The sequence below is a fragment of the Oreochromis niloticus genome, linkage group LG15 (genome assembly GCF_001858045.2).
Source record: "Oreochromis niloticus isolate F11D_XX linkage group LG15, O_niloticus_UMD_NMBU, whole genome shotgun sequence".
Lineage (NCBI taxonomy): Eukaryota > Metazoa > Chordata > Actinopteri > Cichliformes > Cichlidae > Oreochromis > Oreochromis niloticus.
Genome location: NC_031980.2, coordinates 31228768 through 31239414, shown reverse-complemented (window position 1 = coordinate 31239414; position 10647 = coordinate 31228768).

The following is a 10647-nucleotide window of genomic DNA, read 5'->3' as shown; positions in this document are numbered from 1 at the left end:
TTTATTTGATCACTTCTTTCACTTCATTTGAATGCCGTGACAGATGTCACAGAATAAGTGTTGTTTACTTCCTTTCCTTGAACCCCACACATTTTTTAGAACAAAAGTGGTAGATGATTAATATCCAACCTTCAACTTTCTGACTGTGCGGTCTTTTACATTTAGAAAATGTCAACATGGAAAATTGCTGGGTGGTGTAACCAGACTGCTGAGGGAATTCACTGGTGTCTCCCTCCACCCACCTCCTAGATCTGGGGTCATACCGTAGCTCAAAATGCCACTCAGTTGCCATCAATTAAAAGCCCGCAAGGGGAATATTTTAGGTATTATCATTATCATTGTGGTTTTAGGTTAATATGGGTTACTAATGAAAAGATGAAAGGATAAAAGCAAATGCTGAAATAAAAACGTCATGACTGTAAGCTGATTTTAGACCTGTTGATGTGCCACGAGGTTTGTTTGTAACTGTGGACAGGTGGCAGGTGGCTACCACAGATTAAAATTTGACCCCACACAAAGCTGCATGGTGTTGCTGTGGTTAGCACTGCACCACAAGAAGGTTCCTGCTTCTAACTCTGGCTGCAGCCTTTTACGTGTGTTTTGGTTTCCTGCAAAAAGGCACGAAAATGTAGGGCAAGCTTATTATAGTTAACTAAAACTAAAATTCATGTGAAAAAACGTTTGAGTTCGCAATAAAAGCCAGACTTTTAAAAAGACTGATGACTTCCTGATGAGGAAGTTATGCACATGTTTATTGAGACTTGGGATGTTTGTGATGACTGTGAGTGAATCTTTTACTCCCACATATACCCTATGTATAATAATAAAAAGACTAAAACTAACACAATTAAAACAAAACTAAACATTTTTAAACAATCAGAACTAAACTGAAACAAGCAAACCCACTCTGGAAACTGACTGAAACTAAACTGAATAGAAAAGTCAAAATGAATGTGAAAAAAAAACTATAACTCTCTTTTATGTATGATCTGTTTAATGGGGCTTTAAGTAGGCCATAAAATTATAAAACATTCTACTAGTACATCTCACAAACTTAGAATAGTAAAATTATTATTGTAATTATAAAATAAAATATTGTAAAAAAAAAAAAAAAAAAAAGGTAAACATTCATATATTCTACATTCATTACACATGAAATGAAATCTTTCAAATATTTTCTTGTTTTTACTTTGATGATTATCACCAATTAATCCAAGTGCAAGTCTTTGGACTGTGGAAGGAAACCAGAGAGAACCCACCCAGACACAGGGAAAACATGCAAACTCCACACAGGAAGGTCCCAGCCAGACGGTTGATTCAAACCTCAGAGACAACAGTGCTAACAGTGTTCAAACGATATGAGTACTGAGTGCTCTCAGTTTAGTTAACTGTCATGGGGAAGATTTCTACCTGGTGATCACTGACACCTTCCATAAGAAGGTTAAGTCACAGAAGGTCAAAGGATTTTAACGGAAAGTTGACTGAAAGGGAAAAATGTGGTAGGAAAAGATGCCCAAGCAACACGGATGACCGCAGCTTTGAGAAGATTTTTAAAAGCTGATTCAAGAACTTGGGTGAACTTTACAAGGAGTGGACTGAGGCTGGTGCCAGTGCATCACGAGTAACTACACACAGGTGTCTTCAGGAAAATTGTCACATTCCTGATATGAAGCACATGTGATGTCAGAAGGGTCAGTAAAGGTACTGCGCTGTTACTCAGTGGTTCAAAGTCCTCTTTTCATAGAGGGAAAAAGTTCAGAAAGTAAAGAGTGCAGATGCACATAATCTAGCAGGACTAGGGACCTGCCCACAGGCCCAAAGCTGCTACCAAACTGTTGGTTGACCGCCCAACTCACCTGGCTTGAACTCCACAGATAATCTATGAGATATTGTCAAGTGGAAAATGAGAAACACACGGCCCCAAAATACGGATAAGCTGAAGGATGGTTTTAAAGCCATGTCATGCTGCAGAGATGCAGTAGTAAAGGAGTGTGTTTGTATGTTTGTGTGTGATTGATCTTATCTGGTAGACATATTCTACCAGATCTCAGATTTTGTTGCCCTGGAACCCACTATAAACAAAATTTAAACAAAATGTTTGAAATATTTAACTTTTGACGTAATTCATATATAATATATGAAAGTTTGCCTTTTTTAATTCAGAAAGATTACCTTTCTCACAGCATTCAAATTCATTTCATTCCAATAAGCTCAAAAATTTGGGCCTAAATTCTTGAAGCTTCCAAAAAGCGAGTTGCTTCTTGTGAAGTATAGACATAATCTTCTTAGCGTTGTCAATATCATTGATAAAAACTAAACCAATCCCCCGTTAATATAAGATGGTAAGTCATCCATCCATCCATCTGGGTCCGCTTATCCTTATCAGGGACGAGGGTGCGCCAGAGCCTATCCCAGCTACAACAGTGCGAGAGGTGAGGTACAGGCGAGGTCAGTAAAGAGAACAAACTATAACTATTAGCATGTGATTGGGCTATTGTGCCTTGCCGCTGAGGTTAGGGTTTTAGCCCCTTCCCTGCTCAGAGTCTTTTCACTTGTGCAAGAGAACTATGCTGGAATTTTTTAGGCTAAGTTAGGAGGTACCCACATTTGGTCACGTGGATATGTGGATACAGGCCCTGCTGCACAAAATCCAAAAGAACTGGGATTTGGTTATCTTAGAGATGGAGACTACGTAACCAGAAAAAGGCAACCGTTGCCAATATGAGGCAGTTGGAGAACCACCTGTCATCAGCTACACAGATTAACCATAATCAACCTGAAAACAAGCTGTAATATCCAAAGGGTGGGCTGAACCACACTTATTACAGTTTTGTATTTGTGTGGATGTATGAGTAAGAGGTTAAGACCCTAGAGAGATAAATGTATTCTGAGTATCCCTGCTCCTAGACTTGTCTTCTTGTGTCATGTTTCCAAGTATCACTTGAGAATTGAAAAAACAAACTCTGACAGTAATTCAAAGTTGATAGGCAGGCAATTAAACCTCTTGTCCTTTGTTCTACCCATAAGGTTTTAGGTGTTATTAAATTACAGGTAAAAAGTTGTTTCTCAAATGACATTGACTGATCCGATTGTTATGATGGAGCTGCAAGCCATAGCTTGATGGTGAGAATATTACAGGAATCCAGCTGAGGCAAAGTTTGGATTCGCCTGTGAAAAAGTGATAAGTATAATTAATGATAATTACAGAACACAATTGAAATATGACATGAAAAAGATGAACACAAAAATGATTCAGCTATGCCAGAATACCAGTTCTCAAAGTAAACCCTTGTGTGTTTGGGAAATGTTACAGAAATCTGAAGGACAGATTTTGTGTCAATTTTAACCCAAGAATGTGTCTTACGTCAAAATGAAAGTGCAGCTGTAAACCTTTTAAAATGTTGGTAAATTAATTGTGTTTCTTAGTGGTCTTTTTTTTTTTTATCAGATCACCATCAGATCCACAGGTAATAATCAAATAAAATTAGTAATTAGACAACAAAAGTATTTAAAGTCTTATGCGGGACGTGGATTATCCTTAATATGTCTTTGTAGGGTATTATACTTCTCTAGAATTACTGAGAAATGATTATTCTAAGTAAAGCTAACCACAAACACAACATTAGTAATCTCTTGATCGAGACATGTAACTCTTAAGAAAGAGTTACCACACAATGTTTTGAATTCCCCGAATACGCATGTTGATTTGTAGGTGGTGAGGAGATGTGCGGTGAGCAGTAATGGAACTAAAGGGTGAACCCGTAGGAACTGAAAGAAGAGAGTGGAAAAAAAGGGTTGCACCACTTCACACCCCCGAGTGGAACCACTGGTAGACTTCCCCAGCTGCCTACGCTGTGTACTCACCCCCTTATCACCTTTATCCTGTAAACATCAGAGCAATAATGCTGCACACCCTGACGGGGACGGTCTGCGACTGAATTAAACACAGCTACTGCAGAAATATTGCTGAAGTGATTGAAGATTTTCACCCGTGGCTTGAGCATTGTTCCCTGATGTTTAGCTCTCTTACACGTTTTAGCAGCATCTTAAAAAAAGATACAAAACTGTGAGAAATGAACTCTTGTGACTGCTGAATGAGAAGCTGTCATTCAGTCCTGCCAGTCCAAATTTGTTTGGTTTACTCTTGTATGTGTATGTGGACATTCATTTTGAATTAGATTAAAAACTGAGCTCAAGTAAAGTATGAAACTGAAAAGGTGATTATTACAGGTAACAAGTCAAATTGTGGGTTTTACTTTAACTGTCTGCAGCTCCGATTTCACACAGAAGGCATGGGAACTGAAGGGTACTTCAGTATTTGAAACTATTTCAGGCTCTGTTTGGGGTTGCAGATGCACAGCTAAATGCAGCTAAAGGCAATGCAAGTACAGTGAAAGGAAGCCGCTCCTCCTACACATTCTCAGTGGCTTCATATGTCGCCTCAAGAAAATGTATTATGCTGTAGGTGGATCGGATAAGACCATTAGACTGCTGAGAGGTCCTGTCCTTTTAGAAGGTTTTAGAAGATATGAGTTTTTCTTCTCTTCAGTACTGGTGTTCTTACTCATAAAAAATAATTATTTGGGACATTTTTTGTACTTGTTTACTCCCTGTAGAAAGTAAATTGTTACATTATTTTTGGTTACTCCTCAGCCTGGCCTACAAAAATGCCAGTTAAAAATATGCATACATCCAGAAAGAATTCCCAGCACTCCACATGTTACAGCTTTTTTCCAAAATGGATCAAATTCATTTTTCACCTCAAAACTGTGCACACAACAAGCCCATATGGATGAAATAAATAAAAAAGGTTTGTTTGAAATACAAATTTATGCATCCTGTTTTCCCTGATCATCTGTCAGATGATTCTATAACTTGATTAGTGTGCACCTGTGGTGAATCCAGCTCATTGGACAGAATGTGGAAAGGCACACACCTTTTTATATAAGACCCCATAGAGGACGGTGGATGTTAAGTTCTCCAAAAAGGGCCAGGGGATGAAGGGAATAACAATAAAGATGAAACTGACATATTGCTGTGTTGCAGAGAAATGCAATGTGTTTGTATTATACCTATATGTACCATCTCTTGTTAATGTAAAGGGAAAATTATAATATAGTACTGTGAATATTACATAATATATATGCAACCATCCATCCATCTTCTTCGCTTATCCAGGGCTGGGTCACAGGGGCAGCAGCCCAAGCAGAGAAGCCCTGATCTCCTTCTACCCGGCCACCGAACACCAAGGCATTCCCAGGCCAGCCGAGAGACATAATCCTTCCAGCGTGTCCTGGGTCTGCCCCGGGGCCTCCTCCCAGTGGGACATGCCCTCCGCCAGGAGGCATACTTCCAGATGCCCGAACCACCTCAACTGGCTCCTGTTGATGGTCTCACCCCATTCTCTACTTTCGCAGATCAGTTCACCATGGCCTCTGCTCCTGGCCACTGCCCAACACACAATGCACCCAACCCCTACGGCGCCTATTGTGGGTGGTGGGCCTACAGGAGGTTGGGCTCATGATCCTTTTTCTGGCTGTACCCAGATGGGCCCCATGGACTAAGACGCTTGCCCTCGGGCACCCTCCCCAGGCCTGGCTCCAGGTGGGGCCCCAGTAACCCTATCCCGGGCTGAACTGTTCCCTCGATGTTCTACTCATAGGGGTCATTTAAATCGCTCTTTGTCTGGACCAGTTTGCCATGGGTGACCCTAAAAGCCCCCCGACAACATAGCCCCCGGGATCCCAGGGACACACAAACTCCTCCACCATGATAAGGTAGTGATTCATCGAGCGATTCATAATATATACTATAATATAACGGAATTAACCTTTTTGCTTGATGAAACAATTACACTTACGATTAATTAACTTCTTATGTTACACTTTTTATATTTCTGCAATTTCCTTTCAACCCTGCATATTTTGATATCTTATTTCATTTACATTAATAACCCCTGGATGACAGACCTACAATTACTATCATATTAAGTTGTATATACATAAGAAGTAATTAAGATTGCAAATTAGAAACAGTAATAAATAATCAAACCTGTGTCCTTGTTTGCACTGCCACCCTCATTCACATTCAACCACGTGTCTTTCAAGGAATTAATCAGGCGTGTCTTGGAAACAGAGCCAACTAAAGGTGGTCACAAGGCAGCTATAAAACAGAACAAGCCCTTTTAGGAAAGTCTTGCTCACAGAAGAAGTCATCCATCACTGTTACCTGTATTTGTTCCTCATTTTATACAGTGTGACTACATAGGGGGAAACTCAGATGTCATTTTAGGGAACCAAAAGCATCATATGTTATTTCAGAAATAAATGTACATGCTCATTGAGTGGTGGTGATAGGGGAAAAAACCCGTTCCATATTTGTGTTCTAGCATATCTTGGTTTTTTAAAATGTTGTGTAGACTTCTGACCTCTTTACTGTGGGATGGTTATGTGGTCAGTATTTAGTAAAAATGCTGTTCAAATGCTGCATTTAAGTCAGAATTTTCTGCAATTTAGATTAACTGTCTTACATGTGAATGCACTCATAATGCTGACTAAAGTCAACCTAATTAAGTCAATTCTAAATGATCATTATGCAGCCAACAAGGTGGTGCAATAGTTAGCATGTCCTGTAGACTGTAAATAAAAGACTCAAATATCCTAAGGATCTGAAACGTGAAGGCAGTGCAGTAGTGGTTCAGCCCTCTATTATTTCAATTACTGGTTTTAAGCTTATTAAAAACATTGCATTCATTTGATTAAATTACCTATTTGAGCCAAACAGGTGGGCTTTATTGTGTGATTGATAAGTAGGATTGAGTTTTCAGTGACATCGGTGACCCCTCAATTGCCTCATCTCATCTGTGTGTGTGTGTGTATGTGTAGTACAGTATAATGGACCTCAGAAATAAATGTATACATAAATATAGTACTTAATGACTTTCTCTAATGAATTTTCTTTGCCCTGGTGTCAGTGCTGATGTAGCACAGCCTCAGGTGTTCTGCTGATTGTGCTGGTAAAGTTTTTTGCAGTGGAGTGTGTGGGTGTGACACTATAAACGGAATGCTAAAAATAGAAATGAGGCATGCTTTAGGCTTTACTTTTTTAAACCATAATAGCTGAATAAGTTGAGCGACAGCTAACTCTTTGGGGAAGCATTTACATGCTAAAGGCATGTTTGCTTTAGCATGTTTGCTCCATCAAGTTACTGTTTCAAGATAAGGAATGCAGGGACAGGGCCTTAATGTTCTAACATACCTTTAAAATTACTCAGTTGTTCACAGAAAACACATCCGTGTTTAACGCATCCATTGGTATTTTCTGTTTTTGTGATTTTGGCTTTTCCAAGTTTTCTTTGACAGAAAAGAACAGTAACCACTGGGTGTCTCTGTGGCAACATACTGAACTATTAGGACACATAAAAACTTGTTAGCTGTGCCAAAAAAATCTTTGAGGTACTTAATTATGCATTAATTATTTAATGTTATGTGGGAAGGAAACCTGTGACAGGAAATATACAGTCATAAAATGATGAAATAAAGTTTGATTCTCAGGTCAAGATGAAGCCAGAGTTTGAAGAAAGGTGTAGCACATTGTGTTTAAGGGTGATCATGGGTCATGTAACCAAACTTATAATAAAGTATGGCCATTGTCTCTTCCCATTGCTTCTCGTTCATTTCTGGAGATTCCAGCTGTCTAAAAAAAGTCCCCACTATCAATTCAGTTGAGTTCAATTCTGTTTTTATACAAAACAAATTCACAACACCACCTTAAATTGCTTAATATTGTAAGGTAAAGACCTTACAATGCTGGAGTGAATCCCCAACAATCAGACGACCCCTTTGAGCAGCACTTGGTAACGGTGGGAAGGAAAAACTCCCTTTTAACAGGGGAAAAACACCCTCTGGCAGAACCAGGCTCAGTGAGAGCTCAACATCATAACTTATATTATAACTATTGCAGGAAGAAGATAACAAAAGCTATAAACACATGAGGAGTGAAAAGAGTGGAAGAGAAATGCTCAGGGTATCATGGGAAGCCTGCTAGCAGACTGAACGTATTGCGGTATAACTAAGGAATACTTCAGGATCAGCAGTCAAAAAGGAAAGTTAAAGAAATCTAATCTGAAAAGTAGAAACTGATAAGAGTAAAACTTTTGAGGAAAACAAACAAAATGTATTGGTCAACTCCATCCTCACCTTACAGCAAAAGAACCGGTCAGACTCTGTCAGAGCCTTATTATATTGTTTTCTTTCTAACACATAATCTTCAAGAAATGACTGTTTACTTTCCTAACATGTTTAATGAGCACCATTGTTATGGATTATTTACTGTTATTTGTGCGTGTGCCCAAATCATGAGCTCCAAGCATGAACGTATTCTCATTAAAGCAGATTTTCTGGCAGCGGTGTGTCGTGCTATATTTCCATTACTATGACTTTTCTTTCATGTCACCTTTTCCATGAACTTTCCTGACCTAAAACTGTGATTGTCTTGTAATTTTCATTTTCAACATGTACTCAAGTATGAGTAAGAAATTCCAGTCAGTAGTTGTAGACTTGCCCCTCCATTCTGACCTCTCATTCACTCCCCCCCCCACACACATTAGTCCACATTAATATTTTATTATTTCCTCATCTTTTTTTTTCTTTTCTTGTTTTCCCATGTCCAACATCCTGGTTAGATAATGCACACAAAAAAACAAAACCAAAAAAAACCATGGGCGGCATTAATGCTCTTTCATTGTGACTGTGACTTTTCCTGTTCCTCATTGCTTGAATTATTCTTCTGTATTCATATTGTTCTCGATTTTCCCTGCCCTACTTTTAATGTTGTCATCATCACATCATCGTGAAGTCATCGTTCTGTTGCTTATCTTTGAAAACATATCTGTTTTTATGTAAAGCTAGAAAAGCAGACTGTAAGCTTTGTGTGAGCACAAATAGCAACACCACAGTGTGCGCACTTTGACCAGAGCAGGTCTTAGAACTAGAAGCAATTCAGATGAACTATATCCTGCTATGTCAGCTGTGGTGTCAGGTTACTTACTTTAAAAAAAAAGAAAAGAAAGAAAGAATGAAGAAATAATTGTATTATAAACATGCCACAGTTTCATCAGTGCACGTGTGAATGACAATCAGTTTCTATTTGTGGAAATAGTACAGCTTTTAAAATCTCATCTGTGTGTTTAGACCCAGGTTTCTGATCACTCATGTGCCTGATTGAAGACGGCAGTGTCTCTGAATAAAAGTCCTCTTTGTTTATTTGACGGGCAACAGCGCACACAGATTCTCTGTGGAAGGATCAAATGTCACTCTCATTGTTGTTTTGATGCTGTGAAGATTAAAGTGTGTCACTCAGGTCAGATTGGATGTCACCTTGTGGTTTTGTCAGCATCATAACTGTGTGATATTTTCTCCCCTTGGGTTTCATGTTGACAAAGTGGAATGTAACTTGTGTATATTTGATTTGTCCACTCAGTACTACGCCACAAATAGAAGCATGTATGTCTGCTAACCTAAGTCAGTGAAAGTTTTTTTTTCACATTTTTGTCTGTAAACAGCAACTAGAGCAAACCACTTCAGTAAAAAAAAAAAAGAACATGCTGGGTATTGGCATCACTCAATATGTGAATTAACATTTTTTTGTAATGTTATATAATATTATACCTCTTGGTAATGTTAGTATTACCAAGCGTTGGAATTCTCTGCAACCACTGTAATTTCCGTCCTGTCATCAAAATATAATTTTAATATTTTAAATACACGCTGAAACCACCATGTGAAAGATCATGTGACAGGAGTTCATGGTTTGTGTTTAAGTACATATGTAACAAACGGGGACAATAAAGCAGTCGCGCCAGAATGTCGTGCTATAATGAAAGATTCTTTAAAATACAAGGGGGAGCAAGCGAGTCAGATACCACGGGCACAGAGATGAAGCAGGTCTGGTCAGAAACAGTTTATTACTAGGCCAGGGAGCACAAATAAAAACACCCTTAAAATGTACGTAGTAAAATGTTATCAATCTACCAAAACTAAATAAAACAGTTCTAAAACCCATGAAACTACCATTTTCTACATTCACTAAAAACCCCCTGCTATAATTATGCTACATGTTCATTATGGGTCCATCAGCAGGCCAGGAATTCCTTCTTTAGAGCAGAGTCCACGCCAGCCTCGTCTTCGGTAGACAAGAAAGAGCCTCCCATCTTCTTGTCCTTCCACTGGCCCATCACTTCCCAGCCCGGCTTGCGTTCTGCACCCGAATCCATCATGCGACCACCGCCACAGCTCCCCTTGTGTCGGTGTCCTGTAAAATAACAAATAGGGGCCAGAACAATGGTCCCAGAAGCGGCCCTGGCTCATGGCCATGGCGACCCTCTCCCAATCCAGCTGCACCCAGTAAACAACAGTAGAGACCCTACTCACAAATGCAGGCAGAGGTAAACCTCTGCCCTGCTGCCAATCACACGCGTTGTCTCTTACTGTTGCCGTTCCATGAGGTCAGGACTGGGTCGCCGCGTCACGCTGGCCATCTCGCATTAACCTTCCAGTCTGGGGCCTCTCTCTGTCTCAGTGCTCAGCTAGCCTGCTTTTAAAAGGTCTTTACACAGCTGATAGGCCACCTCTAGACACACCCATGCCT